At 41.7% G+C, this 18,860-nt stretch overlaps 1 long non-coding RNA gene across 1 annotated transcript; it reads right to left on the bottom strand.

Moving 5' to 3' along the window:
- Positions 1–12,946: 12,946 nt before the first annotated feature.
- On the bottom strand, positions 12,947–17,233 carry LOC120438140. The gene is made up of 3 exons (XR_005611694.1): positions 17,215–17,233; positions 16,828–16,929; positions 12,947–13,077 (listed from the first exon to the last, which is right to left on the bottom strand). It is a non-coding gene; the product is annotated as an uncharacterized LOC120438140 (long non-coding RNA).
- Between the last annotated feature and the right edge of the window lie 1,627 nt (positions 17,234–18,860).

Raw genomic sequence — 18,860 nt, 5'->3', positions numbered from 1 at the left:
TTTAATCCGTTTATTCAACATTCACACCATTCTATCACTCATACAAGTAGCAAGCCGATCTTCATTTTATGTATGTTTGTGTGTGCTATTTTGCATATATGGCTTCACAGTCTCACAGACACTTTCCCATTCTCCAGTTAAAGAGTCAGTTTTCTCCGTCCCCCAATCACTAACCCAAATTTTACTTCCCCACCTTAAATCACAGCCCTGCTGGTCTTCCACCACCAGTTAGGGCTTGCTGTCAGGTTCCTGGACACTGTGAACAATTCAACCAGAAACTTGCCTTAACATATCCATTCATGTTAGCCTGTAGTTTCATCCGACTCCTGGATCTGGAGAATTGGTCCAGGTCTGCTTGCCCCTAAAAATAACAAACTAAAACATTTTCATTATTATCACGGACGCCTAAACGACCCATTTCTCTTTTTCTAGTCAAAAATACCAATTATGCCATGTATGTAAGCGTGTTCTTCCTTGCGTTATGTGGTCATGTAAATGCAGTGTAAGCTGTTTTCTTCATTGCATCCTTATATATTCATTGCATTTTCATGTATTCATATTTAATTTATGCATCTTTTCACTGAGCTCTAGATTCAAACTATCTCACTTCTGATTCGTTTCAAAAATAATCTCACATGTAACAATTGGTATATGTGTGTTTTCTATTCATTAAGGTAATAACAATTATTTCTTTCATTATTCTTACCTTTTCTAATGTTTACCTCTTTGTTATGCTATGGTGGACATCCCTAAACAATTCATGAGTTCAGGTTTCAATTTTCAATCCAATTATATCCTATATTCTCGCAGTCAAACTCGTCCAGCTTCATCTCTCACTGGTCCTCTCTGCACAATGTCCTGTTCGTGCTTCAAAGCTCCCGCAAACACAGTCTCAACTCAGCTGCTGTCTTCTTCTCTGTTTCTTTACAGTCTTTCTTTCAGATTAAGTCCCAGCATGGCAAAATATCACTCAATGTCCAGTGCTCTTCCACAATTCTTTATCCCACTGTTCAACTGCCCAGCCTGTATTTTCACAGTACATCTTGCATTACTCTTACATGCTGCTGCTGGTCGTCAGTCGTCATCAGTGTTAATGGATCAGTGGCACTGTCGTTTGCCTGCTGTATTCAAGTCCACGATGTTCTGTCGGTCTTCATCAGGCGATTGACTGTCCTTTGAACTTCTTCTCCGCTTCAGGGACAAAGTGAGAGATCCAGCCGCACAATTTCGAGCCAAAACTGGCTTATTCTCCCAATTCTTTTAATCTACTTTTCTGCTGCTGAACTCAAGGTTGCAAAGTTGAAAGACGCCCACCTGTATTGACACCCTAAACCATATAATTAGTAATATATGCATTTTTCCTTAAAGGCTTCATTTGCTTCATCTTCTTAGAATTTAACTCTGTCCATTTCTCTGGGTGCTCCCCTGACATCATCAGTCACACACACACCTTCCTGTCACACACACAGCAGCACAGTATTTCCTATTTCTCTTTCCTGTTTCTACCGATTAATCAAACACTTGTTTTTTCATATTTACAGTCTACAAACCCTCTTTAGTTTTACTAAGTCTTGGTCTAAAAACAATACACCTTCATTTCCCTCACACACATTTAAACCGAGCTCTTTCACACATCCAAACAATTAAGCAAGTGTATATGCTTATGTGTTTTGAACTGAGAGAAAAAGACACTCAACCTCTCATACCATCACTCATGCATTTCTTGAATTAAAATCACTTTCAAACTTTAAAACATCCTACTTTACATCACAAAAGAAATATATTTCATACACACTTTTAAATGTTCTAACCTCTTTCAGACGCCCTAAATCGTCTCACACGCACTGCCTTTCTCTCTCTCAAACTTCCCCTTTTCACTTACTCAGACAAATCACCCAGTCACTCAAATCAAATACTGACAGCATTCACACAATTAAAATCACTCGAAATACGCTTTCATACGAGTATTTTAAACATGCCTTTCATAATCAGAAAGAGCAAGTCAAAAGAAAAAAGAAAAAGAAAACTGAAACCTCTCATAACATCACTGAAGGTCAAATATCTTCATAGACCCAAAAGTAAGCATATTATTTCCCTAGTCAAAAGTCAAACCGTTACTCACAGTAATTTTAATCTCACAGCCTTTGTGTTTTGAAACTAAAAAGAGGAAGGAACAACGCCCAATTTAAACTGCGCATGTTGTCACTCAACAACACACACACAGAAAATGTAACTGTATATATTATCTCAAACTGAAACAAAACCCATCTAAAAATCCTAAAACATCTTACTTGACACCCCAAAACACACATAAACACAGACATCTTTATTAATTAAATTATCTCAAATTCAATTTCAGTTCTCAGAACCCAGGTAACGGTCTTAAGTATCAACAGTTTATGTATCCTATCTCAAAACCCATAAAAAGTCATACAGTCATGGCAAGAAATAAAACTTTACTTACATATTGTAATAAACAAAACCAGCGTACATGCATCAGCAATGTCTAGCAATCTCTATAAACTTCCTCATACTCTATTGACCTCTCAGCTGCCTTATTTGCATTCTCACACACACACACAGTCTAAAAATAATACCAGCCTGACTCACAGACTCAGACAAGTCTCTTAATATATTTACACAGACGTCCTATGATTACAACTGCCCAGATTTTAGGCTTCTCATTCCAAAACCTACACAATTTAGACAATTTTAAATTAACCCTCCAAGGGACAAACTCCCTGAGTTTTTGTGATCAATTTAACCAGTCTCGGCCCCGGACCGTGGTCACATATCTAAGACCCTACACAATTTAAAAGCATCAATCAACTCAACCCGAAAAGCCCCGTTATGTGGACACCCCACATCCCAGGCTTCCCCGAAGTTTTAAGTTAAAAGGTAGACGCCCGAAACCCGGTTTCTACTGACCAAAAAAGTGCAAACCACCGCCCCGGACGGCAAACTGACCCAGTCAGTGGCCTATTTTGGAGTTTCCCAAGTTCTCCACGAAAGGCCAAGTCGGACTATCCCTATCCAAGGAAGATCGGCGTCCTCAGGAAATTTGGAGCGTCACCTCCGAGAAATGCACTTGTTAGACTCCCAGAGTCCCGCTCTATACAATTTAATTATTTTGAAGACACCCCAAAAATCACAAACCCACCATATCGGTGTCCAAGCCCGGCTTTATATTCAATTGAGACTTTAATGTCACAAACTTCACCAATTACCTATTATTCTAAATTCTCTTTATCCTAAATCCTCTTTATTCTTATTCCTTTGGGACTTTAACCCGGTACCTTTAGTGAGACTCTAACTCACTTTTACTCTTTTTCTTATCATTACTTCAACTTCAACTTCTCATGAGATTTTCACCAAAACCAAAACAGACCTTTACCAGTAATTTTCAGTGAGTAGACTTTCAATTTTGTCAGAACCAATTCAGCACTGTTTGGAAATAATTCAACAGGTAGTGCCTTACCTTTGAATAAGCCGGCTTATGTCCACTCACTTCGACCACTGACTCGTGTCTGCCTGTTTGAGCACCTTGGACCCTCTCAGTCTCAACCTCCAACTTTTCTCCCTCAACCGGCCAATGCACCAAATGTTACGGGTTCAGAAATTGAGGATGAGAGTAAAACAATGATGGTCCAGAAGAGGTCAATCAAACAATTGATTTTAATGAATACACGCAGCGTGGAGAGGTGCAAACTGCAAAGCAGTTGTACATCTCTACCCAAAATACACTCTAGATTGCTTTTATAACATCAGGGTATTGTAACGCCCCTTCTTGCGTTTACAAGCACATAATTTGCATGTACAGAACATTCATGTATTTTAAGAATTAACTGCAACATAGAGGTTCCTCTTTCTGGCATCCTCTTAAGAATATGGTGATGATCTAAGGCCTTTGAGGTCACCATGGACTGGACATCCTTCCGTCACCTGTAACTAAGCAAACTCAAATACCACAAGAAGCTGAATACATTCAGGCCTTTGCTCAGGTACTATTTTACTGTAACAATATACTCAGCATATGAGTTATGATACATATATATTTAACTCAATCATTTTAAAGTAGTTATAACTGCACCTGTAATAAACATGTTAATATTTGATTAGGATAACCCCTATAATATAAATTATAACATAATGCCAGCAGCTTCAATAAACACTTTGATGAAATGATACTTAATGCAATGATAAGATGATGGTTATGTAAAATAATCCCTGTAATTCCACAACAGTCAGGAGGGATCTGATTGGCTGCTGCAGGACGTGTGGTTATCCAGAGACGAGCAGAGGGAAGCAGTTTCCCCCTGATGAGGTTTATCAGCAGCACATCCACTGAGGTGGACTTTCTAGAGTCAGTTAGGATTGTAGTTTTGTGGAAGTCCAGAGGAAGTCGACACTCATCCAGACCATCAAAGATGAACACAACCTGGAAGTCTTCAAAGCTGCAGATTCCTGCTTCTCTGGTTTCAGTAAAGAAGTGATGAACAAGTTCCACCAAGCTGAACTTTTCCTCTTTCAGCACATTCAGCTCTCTGAAAGTGAATGGAAATATGAACTGGATGTCCTGGTTGGCTTTGTCTTCAGCCCAGTCCAGGGTGTATTTCTGTGTTAAGACTGTTTTCCCAATGCCAGCCACTCCCTTTGTCAGCACTGTTCTGATTGGTTCATCTCTTCCAGGTGAGGCTTTAAAGATGTCTTCTTGTCTGATTGTTGTTTCTGGTCTGTCTGGTTTCCTGGATGCTGTTTCAATCTGTCTGACCTCATGTTCATCATTGACCTCTGCAGTCCCTCCCTCTGTGATGTAGAGCTCTGTGTAGATCTGATTCAGAAGGGTTGGGTTTCCTGCTTTAGCAATGCCCTCAAACACACACTGGAACTTCTTCTTCAGAGTAGATTTAAGTTCATGATGACAAATTGCAGCAAGATGTTCTGAATAACAACAAAAATACAACATCGACAATCAATTCATGTTGTTTGCAAAATTCTCATGAGAATTTCAATCTAATTCAATTCAATTTTATTTATATAGCGCCAAATCACAACAACAGACGCCTCAAGGCGCTATATATTGTACAGTAGATCCTACAATCATAGATACAGATAACCCAACAATCATATGACCCCCTATGAGCAAGCACTTTGGCGACAGTGGGAAGGAAAAACTCCCTTTTAACAGGAAGAAACCTCCAGCAGAACCAGGCTTAGGGAGGGGCGGGGCCATCTGCTGCGACTAGCTGGGGTGAGAGAAGGAAAACAGGATAAAGACATGCTGTGGAAGAGAGACAGAGATTAATAACAGATATGATTCGATGCAGAGAGGTCTATTAACACATAGTGAGTGAAAAAGGTGAATGGAAAGGAAAAACTCAATGCATTATGGGAATCTCTGTCAGCCTACGTCAATTGCAGCATAACTAAGGGAGGATTCAGGGTCACCTGGTCCAGCCCTAACTATATGTTTTAGCAAAAAGGAAAGTTTGAAGCCTAATCTTGAAAGTAGAGATAGTGTCTGTCTCCCGAATCCAAACTGGAAGCTGGTTCCACAGAAGAGGGGCCTGAAAACTCAAGGCTCTGCCTCCCATTCTACTTTTAAAATACTCTAGAAACAACAAGTAAGCCTGCAGTGCGAGAGTGAAGTGCTCTAATAGGGTGATATGGTACTACAAGGTCATTAAGATAAGATGGGGCCTGATTATTTAAGACCTTGTATGTGAGGAGCAGGATTTTGAATTCAATTCTGGATTTAACAGGAAGGCAAGCCAATAGTTCCAGTCAGGACTCTTTCTGGAGCATTTTGGATTAACTGAAGGCTTTTCAGTGAGTTTTTAGGACTTCCTGATAATAGTGAATTACAGTAGTCCAGCCTGGAAGTAATAAATGCATGAACTAGTTTTTCAGCATCACTCTGAGACAGGATATTTCTAATTTTAGAGATGTTGCGCAAATGGAAGAAAGCAGTCTTACATATTTGTTTAATATGTGCGTTGAAGGACATGTCTTGGTCAAAAATTACTCCAAGGTTCCTCACAGCGTTACTGGAGTCCAAGGTAATGCCATCCAGAGTAAAAATCTGGTTAGATACCATATTTCTAAGATTTTCAGGGTCGAGTACAACAACCTCAGTTTAATCTGAATAAGAAGCCGAAAGTTAGTGGCCATCCAGGTCTTTATGTCTTTAAGACGACATTACTGCACTTTAACTAATTGGTGTGTGTTACCTGGCTTCATGGACAGACAGAGTTCTGTTTCATGTGCATAGCAGTGAAAATGTATCCTGTGTCTTCTAATGATAGTGCCTAAGGCAAGCATGAATAATGTAAAAAGAATTGGTCCTAGCACTGAACCCTGTGGAACACCATAGCTGACCTTAGTGTGTGAAGAGGACTATTAGATAGATATGATACAAAACACTGCAGCGCCGTACCTGTAATACCTACAGCATGTTCTAATCGCTCTAATAGATCAACAGTATCAAACGCTGCATTAAGGTCTAGAACAGGGGTGGGCAATTCCAGGCCCCGAGGGCCGGTGTCCCTGCAGGTTTTAGATCTCACCTTGGGTCAACACACCTGAATCACATGATTAGTTCGTTACCAGGCCTCTGGAAAACATCAGGACATGTTGAGGAGATAATTTAGCCATTTAAATCAGCTGTGTTGGTTCAAGGACACATGTAAAACCTGCAGGGACACCGGCCCTCGGTGCCCACCCCTGGTCTAGAAGGACAAGCACAGAGATGAGTCCACTGTCAGAGGCCATAAGAAGATCATTTGTAACCTTCACTAAAGCTGTTTCTGTGCTGAGATGAGCTCTGAAACCTGACTGAAACTCTTCAAATAAGCCATTCCTCTGCAGATGATCTGTTAGCTGTTTGACAACTACTCTTTCAAGGATTTTTGATATGAAAGGAAGGTTGGAGATTGGCCTATAATTAGCTAAGACAGCTGGGTCTAGAGATGGCTTTTTAAGTAAAGGTTTTCAATTCAATTCAATTCAATTCAATTTTATTTATATAGCGCCAAATCACAACAAAAGTCGCCTCAAGGCGCTTTATATTGTACAGTAGATAGCACAATAATAAATACAGAGAAAAACCCAACAATCATATGACCCCTATGAGCAAGCACTTTGGCGACAGTGGGAAGGAAAAACTCCCTTTAACAGGAAGAAACCTCCGGCAGAACCAGGCTCAGGGAGGCGGCCATCTGCTGCGACCGGTTGGGGTGAAAGAAGGAAAACAGGATGAAAGACATGCTGTGGAAGAGAGACAGAGATTAATAACAGATATGATTCGATGCAGAGAGGTCTATTAGCACATAGTGAGTGAGAAAGGTGACTGGAAGGAAAAACTCAATGCATCATGGGAATCCCGGCAGCCTACGTCTATTGCAGCATAACTAAGGGAGGATTCAGGGTCACCTGGTCCAGCCCTAACTATATGCTTTAGCAAAAGGAAAGTTTTAAGCCTAATCTTGAAAGTAGAGATAGTGTCTGTCTCCCGAATCCAAACTGGAAGTTGGTTCCACAGAAGAGGGGCCTGAAAACTGAAGGCTCTGCCTCCCATTCTACTTTTAAATACTCTAGGAACAACAAGTAGGCCTGCAGAGCGAGAGGCTTAAGTGCTCTAATAGGGTGATATGGTACTACAAGGTCATTAAGATAAGATGGGGTTGATTATTTAAGACCTTGTATGCGAGGAGCAGGATTTTGAATTCAATTCTGGATTTAACAGGAAGCCAATGAAGGAAGCCAAAACAGGAGAAATATGCTCTCTCTTTCTAGTCCCTGTCAGGACTCTTGCTGCAGCATTTTGGATCAGCTGAAGGCTTCTCAGCGAGTTTTAGGACTTCCTGATAATAGTGAATTACAGTAGTCCAGCCTGGAAGTAATAAATGCATGAACTAGTTTTTCAGCATCACTCTGAGACAGGATATTTCTAATTTTAGAGATGTTGCACAAATGGAAGAAAGCAGTCTTACATATTTGTTTAATATGTGCATTGAAGGACATGTCCTGGTCAAAAATGACTCAAGGTTTCTCACAGTGTTACTGGAGGCCAAGGTAATGCCATCCAGAGTAAGAATCTGCTTAGATACCATATTTCTAAGATTTTCAGGGCCGAGTACAATAACCTCAGTTTTATCTGAATTAAGAAGCAGAAAGTTAGCGGCCATCCAGGTCTTTATGTCTTTAAGACATTCCTGCAGTTTAACTAATTGGTGTGTGTTACCTGGCTTCATGGATAGATAGAGCTGCGTGTCATCTGCATAGCAGTGAAAATTTATGCTATGTCTTCTAATGATGTTGCCTAGGGAAGCATGTATAATGTAAATAGAATTGGTCCTAGCACTGAACCCTGTGGAACACCATAATTGACCTTAGTGTCTGAAGAGGACTCTCCATTTACATGTACAAACTGGAGTCTATTAGATAGATATGATACAAACCACTGCAGTGCAGTACCTGTAATACCTACAGCATGTTCTAATCGCTCTAATAGGATATTATGGTCAACAGTATCGAACGCAGCACTGAGGTCTAGCAGGACAAGCACAGAGATGAGTCCACTGTCAGAGGCCATAAGAAGATCATTTGTAACCTTCACTAAAGCTGTTTCTGTGCTGTGATGAGCTCTGAAACCTGACTGAAACTCTTCAAATAAGCCATTCCTCTGCAGATGATCTGTTAGCTGTTTGACAACTACTCTTTCAAGGATTTTTGATATGAAAGGAAGGTTGGAGATTGGCCTATAATTAGCTAAGACAGCTGGGTCTAGAGATGGCTTTTTAAGTAAAGGTTTAACTACAGCCACCTTGAAGGCCTGTGGTACATAGCTGATTATTAGAGATAGGTTGATCATATTTAAGATCGAAGAATTAATTAATGGCAGGACTTCTTTGAGCAGTTTTGTAGGAATGGGGTCTAAAAGACACGTTGATGGTTTGGAGGAATTAATTATTGAAGTTAACTCAGAAAGATCAATTGGAGAAAAAGAGTCTAACTTAACATCAATGGTACTAAAAGTAGCTGTAGATAATATTACATTTGTGAGATGATTATGGGTTATTTTTTCTCTAATGATTTAAATTTTATTTGTGAAGAAGTTCATGAAGTCATTACTAGTTAACGTTAAAGGGATGGTTGGCTCAACAGTGCTCTGACTGTTTGTCAGCCTGGCTACAGTGCTGAAGAGAAACCTGGGGTTGTTCTTATTTTCTTCAATCAGTGACGAATAGTATTTCTCCAGGCTAAATGATGATCCTCTAAATTTGTGACACGCCATTTCCTCTCCAGCTCACGAGTTATCTGCTTTAGGCTACGTGTTTGAGAATTATACCACGGAGTCAGGTACTTCTGATTTGAGGCCTTAGTTTTCACAGGAGCTACAGTATCCAGAGTCGTACGTAGTGAGGAGGTAAAATTATTAACAAGATAATCGACCTCTGTTGGGGTAGCGTTCAGATAGCTGCTCTGCTCTATGTTGGTACAGGGCATTGAAGATGATAACAGTGGGTGGATTATATTTTTACACTTAGTTACAGCACTTTCAGAAAGACATCTACTGTGATAAAGTCTACTCTCCACTGCTGTGTAATCAATTATTGTAAATGTTATCAGGAAATGATCAGACAGCAGAGGGTTTTCAGGAAACACTGTTAAATGTTCAGTTTCTATACCATATGTTAAAACAAGATCTAGAGTGTGATTAAAGTGGTGGGTGGGTTCTTTTACATTTTGAGAGAAGCCAATTGAGTCTAATAACAGATTAAATGCCATGTTGAGGCTGTCATTTTAGCATCTACATGGATGTTAAAATCACCCACAATAATTATTTTATCTGAGCTGAGCACTAAATCAGATAAAAAGTCTGAGAAATCAGAGAGAAACTCTGTGTAAGGCCCAGGTGGACGATATATGATAACAAGTAAGACTGGTTTCTGAGTTTTACAGCTGGGGTGGACGAGGCTAAGCATCAGGCTTTCAAATGAATTAAAAGTCTGTCTTTGTCTTTCGTTAATTAATAGACTGGTGTGAAAAATTGCTGCCACACCGCCCCTCGGCCTGTGCTTCGAGGTTTCTGGTAGTTAGAATGACTCGGGGTGTTGATTCATTTAAACTAACATAATCATCCGGCTGCAACCAGGTTTCTGTAAGGCAAAGTAAATTGATTTGTTGATCAATTATTAAGTCATGTACTAACAGAGACTTGGAGGAGAGAGACCTAATATTTAATAATCCACATTTCATTGTTTTACTCTTTGGTTCAGATGTGGATACTGTATTGTTCTTTCTTTGTGATTTTTATGTTTAAGTTGTTTATTGCTGGTTTTAGTTTGTTTTTTGTCTTTTGGGAGCTGACACAGTCTCAATGGAGATGGGTTTTTGGGGGTAGCAGGAGGAGAGAAGCTGCAGAGAGGCGTGTAAGACTGCAACTCTGCTTCCTGGTCCCAACTCTGGATAGTCATATTTTGGGGGTTTAATAAATTTGTCCATATTTCTAGAAATGAGAGCTGCTCCATCCAAAGTGGGATGGATGCCGCTCTCCTAACAAGACCAGGTTTCCTCCAGAAGGTTTGCCAATTATCTATGAAGGCCACATCGTTTCTGGGACACCACTCAGACAGCCAGCAATTTAAGGAGAACATGTGGCTAAACATGTCACTCCTGGTCTGATTGGGGAGGGGACCAGAGAAAACTACAGAGTCCGACATTGTTTTGGCAAAGTTACACACCGATTCAATATTGATTTTAGTGACCTCCGATTGGCGTAACGGGTGTCATTTCTGCCGACGTGAATTATGATCTTACTGTATTTACGTTTACCCTTAGCCAGCAGTTTTAAATTTCCTTCAATGTCGCCTGCTCTGGCCCCTGGAAGACAATTGACTATGGTTGCCGATGTCTCTAGCTTCACATGTCTGAGAGCAGAATCACCAATTACCAGAGTTTGACCCCCGGCGGGTGTGTCGCAGAGTGGTGAAAAACGGTTAGACACATGAACAGGTTGGTGCTGTACCTGGGGCTTCTGTTTAAGACTATGCTTCCTCCTCACCGTCACCCAGCCCCCCTCTTTCCCCAGCTGCTTGGGGTATGCCGTTACCTTCTGCTGCACCAGCTACAGAGGCCTGGTTAGCTACGGGTGTATCAAGGGTGCGAAGCCGAGTCTCCAGTTCAGTAATTCTGGCCTCCAGAGCTGCAAATATGCTACATTTGTTACAAGTATCATTACTGCTAAAGAAGGCCGAGGAGTAACTAAACATCTGACACAATGAGTAGGAAAGCGCAGGAGGGACAGGTGTTAATAATACGGGTAATACTACAGGTAATTTCCCCGTAGGGAAATTACTCCTCTGCATTTAACCCATTCACCCCAGTGAAGCAGTGGGCAGCCACTAATGCAGCGCCCGGGGAGCAGTGTGTAGGGAGGGTACCTTGCTCAGGGGTACCTCAGAGTACCTGTTCAGTGGAGTCGAACCCCCGACCTTCCGATAATAGGGCAACCACTGTACCTACTGAGCTATCAGTGCCCTACTGAGCTATCCCTGTCCTGTTTTGGAGGAAGGTTCAGAGGAGGGTGGAGATTGTTACCATCATGGCTCATCCGGTCAAGATGAGAATGAACAGTCACTTTAATACAACAATTACGGCTTTTTTTTTTTAGGCAGAACAAAATGGCCTGCATTTGTATAGCGCTTTACTCAGTCCCTAAGGACCCCTTTACACTACATTCAGTCATCCACCCATTCACGCACACATTCACACACTGGTGATGGCAAGCTACATTGTAGCCACAGCTGCCCTGGGGCGCACTGACAGAGGCGAGGCTGCCGGACACTGGCGCCACCGGGCCCTCTGACCACCACCAGTAGGCAAACATGGGGTTAGTATCTTGCCCAAGGATATTTGGCATGCAGCCAGGAGGCAGCCTGGGATCGAACCACCGACCTTCTAATTAGTGGCTGACCTGCTCTGCCACCTGAGCTACAGCCACCCACCCAGAACAATGTTCTGTTTGATGAGGGTAAATAAGGGTTTATTAGAGGTGCCTCGACTTTGCTGAGGTCTGAGTTATTGCAAAAATAGAAGAGATGAAGAAAAGTTAAAGGGCTCTAAGATTCGTGAGGAGAAAGCGTGCTAAAAAAAAAAAAAAAAAAAAAAAGAGGTCACTATGGTAGAAAGATTTCTTATTTACACATTTAAGTAAAAGTTAAAGGATCAAGATTTTAGTTTGAGGTCTTGTCGGAAGAGGCCATGATGCTAGCGAGTTTGCTACGAGCTAAGCTAAGGTAACAAAACAGTAAAGACACAGTGATTGAATACTTTTCTTTAAATTAGGGAGTGAGTACACAGAGTGTGCTTCTGATGAAGCACGTGAAGCTTATACTATGAAAAAGAAGGTATTTAAAAGTTTTTAAGTAAATTGCTATGCAGATAAGGTACTCAAAAACACCACTGTGTGTTGGAACAGGAAGTGACACTCTACCTGAGAGAGAGCGAACACCAAGTGACAGCGCCTACAATCCCCCTGACAATCCCCCTAAGAAAAGACATTAGTATCTTCAGATAAATCCTCTTACTGCTCTGCAGACAGTCAGCCAGCTCCTCCTGCTTTATTCTCCTCAGGAAGTCCACTGTGATCTTCACAAATGCCTCTCTGCTGGTGCTTCTCTGACTCTCTAAGCATTCTGGGTAATCTGGACTCAGAACCTTCTGGATCTTCTTCAGCTCGTTCTTCACAAAAGTGATGATGTTGTCCTCCAGCAGCTGGAACAGAATACTTTATGAATGAGCCAATCAGACTGAAATCATGGAGCCAAACATCAGATCCATGTTGGACACACGGACAATCCACTGGTCTACAAAGAGCAGCATGGAGATGACTGTGAACAGAATAGATGTAACAGTAGTTGTTGTACATGTACAGACCATAAATATGGAGTCCAGCTGTGTTTGATGCTGCTGGGCAGACTGACCACTGGGAACCTCTGAGCTCTGCTGGTCCACTCTGTGGAGGAACCATGAAGGATTAGTTCAACACTCCAGAAGATCCAGATCCAGAGGTTTCTGCCGAAGTAACTTCATGTGAATCAACTTTGTCAAACTAAACTCTCAGATTTTGAATATATCAGGCATTTTCAGTCTGTTTTTATGGACTCCCTTTCAGTGGTGATGAATGAAGCTCATGGTGGTTGTGAGTTCTCAGAATTTACTCTTTGAGCACAAGATTGATAACCTCTCGGAGAAGCTCATGGCTCTCCAACGGGATATTGAGAGACCAGTGACGGATTGTTAGACCAACTGTGAAATTGACATGCAGTTGTTCGCACTAAAGGAAAAACCACCATCATTTCATGCGGCTACCATATCAGCGCCACCTGTGGTCTCAAGGCTGGAGCTGAACATCACCCTGATAACAGACGGTGTTTAGACTGTTCCTCCCTATCCTGCGCAAGGCCATCTGGGTTGGCTGGAAGAGTGTTTACTTAGCCTGGCAGGGCGAAGGACACTGTCTCAGCTAAACTCAGGACACACACACACTCATCCCCCCTCCCTTTCCAAATGCCTCCAATGCTTGTCCCCTCCCGGGAAGATGGCGGGTCGACTGAACCAGCACAGACATGCTGCAGGACCGAATGCGCTGTCTACACCGGCTCTCTCTTACCCTTTACCCGCCCCTGTTGCTTGTCATGTGTTTCTATGGTGTATTGATTGTCATGTGCTTTTTGTGCTGGGGTGTTTTTATTTCTGTTCTCAAACTGTTCTCCCACTAGGAGCTCAGTCTGAGTGGAGTTTTTTGCTCTCCTCCTCTCACCTCATGTTATGTATTTTCGTTGTTTTTTTCCTATCAACCTACCTCTCTGACACGTCTTCCCAATGTGAATTGGGATTAACAATGTGAATTATAATGTGAATTGGAATTATGAATTCAGTGAAGCTTCTGTCTGCTGGAGTCAAGAGTCCACAGGTGCGTATACTGAATTACTCAACACAGGTACGGTAGCTCATGACAGACAAAATGGTGCACAATGATCATTTCACCAACTGATCTAAATATATGAATAATTATCCTAGGTGTGTGCATTAGTGTTGGACTTTGAGCTGTGTGCTGTTCCTGTTCTTCACCCTTTCTAGCAGCTGTCCTGTAAAGGTTTGTCAGCTGCAGTGAATCTACAACAACAGCAGGAGATGTTTCTGGAGTTTAAACACTCACAGATCTGACTTTGGGACTGACCTCAAACAATATGTTGTCATGGTAATAGTCTACACTAGGTGTCGGAAACCCTTGGCACGCGTGCCACAGCTGGCAGACGAAGGGTTAACTGATGGCATGACCATAGCTGGACTGGTGATTTTTCGTTTTTATGGACCGATGTTTTTTTTTTGTTTTTTTTTTAGTAACGGTATAAACAATTAAAGGTGGCGGATTGTCCAGATGCTGGCTGATGTGTAAAAATAACTAAGTTGTTTGGTGGTGGCTATGGCGGAGCTGCCACAGTGACCAGCTGGTGGATGAGGGAAAGGGGAGGCAGGAGGAGGAGAGACCCAAAGTGGGCCGATCCTAGCGTCAGGTGAACTGAACTTCAGGTAAGAAGATATGACCTGCAGTCTATCTGGGTCAGATATAAACCAAGTTTAGGTGGAGTTTATTTTCGTTGTGCTGACTTTTTACCATCAGTTACAATAACTGGTACTGCGTGCTAGCTAGCATGACGGAGTTTCTATACAGCTGGGTGGGTGCTATGATGTTACTGATAGCGAACTTTATTTTATTCATAAGGTTAGTTAGTAGAGTTGCCAACCGTCCTGTAAAAAAACGGAATCGTCTCGTATTCAAAGAAAATATTATGCGTTTCGTGTTGAGCTGAAAAGGAACACAGTTTGTCCCGGACTTCAGCCAGGATGGAAAAAGACACATAGCTGGAGTTATTCTGTCTTCACGCTGCACAGCTGCCTCCTCTTCTCTCATTCTCTCCCCCTCCCTCTCCCGTTGCTACTTCAATCATGAAACTGATCAATGATCAGCTTATCGGCTCTCTTGTTTGTTTATCGCCCACTTTGCACCAGAAAAAGCAACACAGAAAACACAACAGCAGCACGTTTAAGCTTGATCAGCTGTTGTTAGAATTTATTTAATATTAATTTCTAGTATCAGCTGATGTTTGCTGGAGCCACAGCTGTAAAGCTGCTGGTCATGATGTCGGTTTGGTTATCTGGTGAGAGGGAAACATGCAGATGAAACCAGGAGATGTCCTTACTGAATCATCAGAGCTGAACAGGTGATGGAGAAACAGGTTTACCTTTTAGGTGACATGAATGAGCTGAAGGGAAGTTATGAACTGTTTCTGAGAGACAAATAACACCAGGATCCCTTTCTAAGTGGCTGACTGCTAGACCCACCCCTGCACAGTTACCAGCTAAGTTTTGCCAGGGGGGCAGGTAGGACATTAACAGGGAAAGGGGGGCACAAAGAAATACGTTTCTTTCTTATTCTCATTTAAAATGTCGAGCCTTTAATAAATAATTATCTGAATCTTACAACCAAAGTTTTTATCTGTTTTCATTCAAAGGCTTTATGGCTTTAATACCTGGTGGGCCGGTCTCTAGTCAAAATGCCCGGGCCGATTTTTTGTCCCAGTCCAGCCCTGGGCACGACACACAGTGAATTAATCTGAGAAGGTGCATTAAAAATTAAATTGCCGGGCCAGCAGTGCACATCACAAATTAGCTCACATAGACACATTAGTTATGCCGCTTCTTAATGACGGTGTCTTAGCTAACAACCCCAACTACCAGATTCAACTTGTAATTGACTAAAAATAACTTAGCCTACCGTTGAGAGGGACGTTGCTAGCTGGCAGTTTTTTCAAGCGATGTTGAAATTTCCACATTCCAACACTTCAAATGCTTCATGAGCTGTCTGCTCACCGCGGAAATACACGGACACATCCGTAGACTCGAGACAGAATTCACAGTGTGTGTTTGGGACCAATGTTTTATTTTCTGGTCAAAGCAGAAAGCTTTAATGAGCAGCTGGATTTCTCTCGCATTAACTGGCTGAGTTAATTCCAGTTAATGCAACATCGAAGCAGCTGGAATCTACAGCTGTGCATCTTCATGGAGCTTTCATTTTCACCTGCTGGACATCACTACCTGACAAGTTTAACTGTCTTCAGAACATTGCAGAGGCCTTATTGACAGTATTTGGCTCTACATATCTGTGTGAGGAGATTTTCTCTCACATGAGTGTCCTCAGGTAGCTGTCTGAATGCTGGACACTCGGAGACCTGTGTCTCTGAGTGGGAGACCAGAGATCACATTAACATGTGTATCTCTGTATTAACAAACATGCCATATTGGCTTAGTTTATTTTTCTTATCATTGTTGTGAGGAGACCATAAATAGCATTTGCATTTTCTGTTGTACAGTTCATTTGCTGTTATGGATAAAAAGTGTCTTTTTTTGTTTCAAAATAGCTGATAACTATTCGCTGATAGCTGCCAACATCTGCGAACAAATATAATTCTATAAAGTTGTTCTATATAGTGTGTAACTGTTGATATAGAGCGTTATTAAATTTATTGTTAATGCAATCATATGGCACATTGACTTCTGAGGAAATTTTAGATGGCACTCATCATCAGAAAGGTTGCCTACCCCTGGTCTACACACTCATTGGCTCACAGTCAATGTAGTAATCTTTGTGGTTTCAATGTTTACTTTTTAATTAATTTGTGTAAAAATCTGAGGATGTTTCAGGTCATATTCATCCAGGAAAGCACAAACATCTAAAGGAGCTCATCACAGTTTTCTGACCTCGTTGGTCCAGGTTCATCACCAAAGTTTGGAGGGTCACCTCTGGACCGGTCACTCCTCAGAGACGGACGGCTGGATCCTGCAGACTGTGACCTCTGACCTCTGCAGACACAAACATGTTTTATTCAATGATAACTTATCTGATAAAGTGATTGAAGCAGCTGTGATCACACAGACTGCAGATAATGCAGCTGTTTCCTGTCAGTAACATCCTCTTAGATTAGAGTTCAGCTTTTTACAGGAAAACTGGACAAAACTGATTTTTGTTACAAATTCATTTTCATTTCCTCTCAGCTCACAAACAGTCAGAAAATCAACCAGAATCAACACTGATTATAATGTCAGAGCAGAATTATTTCTGTAACTCAGTGAGTTCAGCTCTCTGACCTCGTTGGTCCAGGTTCAGCACTGAAGTTTGGAGGGTCACCTCTGGACCGGTCACTCCTCAGAGACAGATGGCTGGATCTTGCAGACTCTTCAGTCAGTCTGAGAGGTAAACCACAAACACTCAGTGAGTTCATATTAACAGGAGTAACTGAGTTACAGTCGCTGACCTCTGACCTGTCATGTAACCTAGAAACCAGGTTAATATGTCTGTAGGTTCTCAGTCATCCAGGTCATGTGATCTAAGGAGCTTGGAAAGAGACTTCTTTAATTTTCTTATACACGTTTCATAAGTGAAGACGTTTCATCTGAGAAGCTTCTTCAGTTCTAAAACCGAACAGTGGAGAGTCCCAGATATTTAAATCCTCAAGGTAAAGAAAGCATGTCATTGACCAGCTATTGATCATGTGATCAGGCACATGATCAATGGTGGGTTTTTTGATTCTCAGTAGCTCAGCCGGATCTCTGCCGCTGACGGCAGCCGGATCGCTGCTTCATGTTTAAAGGAGCTTTCTTTATCAGTCACTTCATTATAGGAACAAGAAGCTCATCAGATCCTGTCTGTGTGACACTGAAGGTGAGATTAACATTGAAAGATGCAGTCGCAGTGTGAGCCACTAACATTATCATTTATATATGAACTCACAGGAAAAGAGTAAACACACTCGTATGTGAGAATGAGGCGAGTATCAAAGTGCTCAGAGGAGAAAAGCTCCATATAAGAACCATTGTTCCCAGTATTATTCCAAACTGTTCCAGCCTATGAAGCTGAACTCTGTGTGAACAGCTGACCTGTGTCATGTGACCAAGAACACAAACATGATCTACTGTCAGATCAGGACACTTCACAGTTATTGTGTTACTGTTTAACAGCACACTGCAACATTCACACGTTCATCTAACAAACTGGATCATTAACATTTTCACACACATTTCACTTTGATTCTCTACAGATTCAGCAGACAGAAAGAAGTTGATGAGGAAACAACAGTTCAGTTCATTTCTGTCCTCGTTGATGAAAATGGCAGCGCTGCTGAGGAGCAGGAAGTGGGGATCAGACTGAGTGAAGAGTTTTAGGTCAGAGAGTTTGAGAACATCTCCCCTTCCTAAAATAATCTCTGAGTATCTGCTGTGTTTGTGGAAACACTGCAACACACACCGCTGCACATATGAACATAGAAATGTGTGTGAAACAGAGCTGACATTAAACATGATGGAGGATTTATTCACAAACACACAACATTTACACACACATTACCTCTCTGCAGGACGACACAGGCCTGATTCAAAGTAAATACCAGCATCTTTAGACCCATCACTCTGTAAGGACACAGAGCTGGGTGGAGGTCCAGGTTTGAGTCTCTGATGGATCCTGAAAAAAGTTATAAATCTTCAGTAAAATTCTCATCACATATCAGCTGATATTATGGGTGTTAGCTTACTTTTTCTCAGCTGACTGTTTTTGCTCAAATCTCTTAAGTACATCTTTGACTGAGTTACTTTCATTGGCCACACAGCTGGGTGGAGGTCCAGGCTGGTTCCTGTGAATAATGATGGAGCAGTGATGTGAGTGCTGAGCTGTGACATGGAGAAGAGTCATGGACAGTTAGAGATGGTCATCTCACCTCTGAGCTTTGGTCTGGCTCTCA

Source organism: Oreochromis aureus, linkage group 3 (assembly GCF_013358895.1).
Source record: "Oreochromis aureus strain Israel breed Guangdong linkage group 3, ZZ_aureus, whole genome shotgun sequence".
Lineage (NCBI taxonomy): Eukaryota > Metazoa > Chordata > Actinopteri > Cichliformes > Cichlidae > Oreochromis > Oreochromis aureus.
Note: the sequence above shows the minus strand (reverse complement) of the source record. Positions and strands in the feature narration are given on the sequence as shown.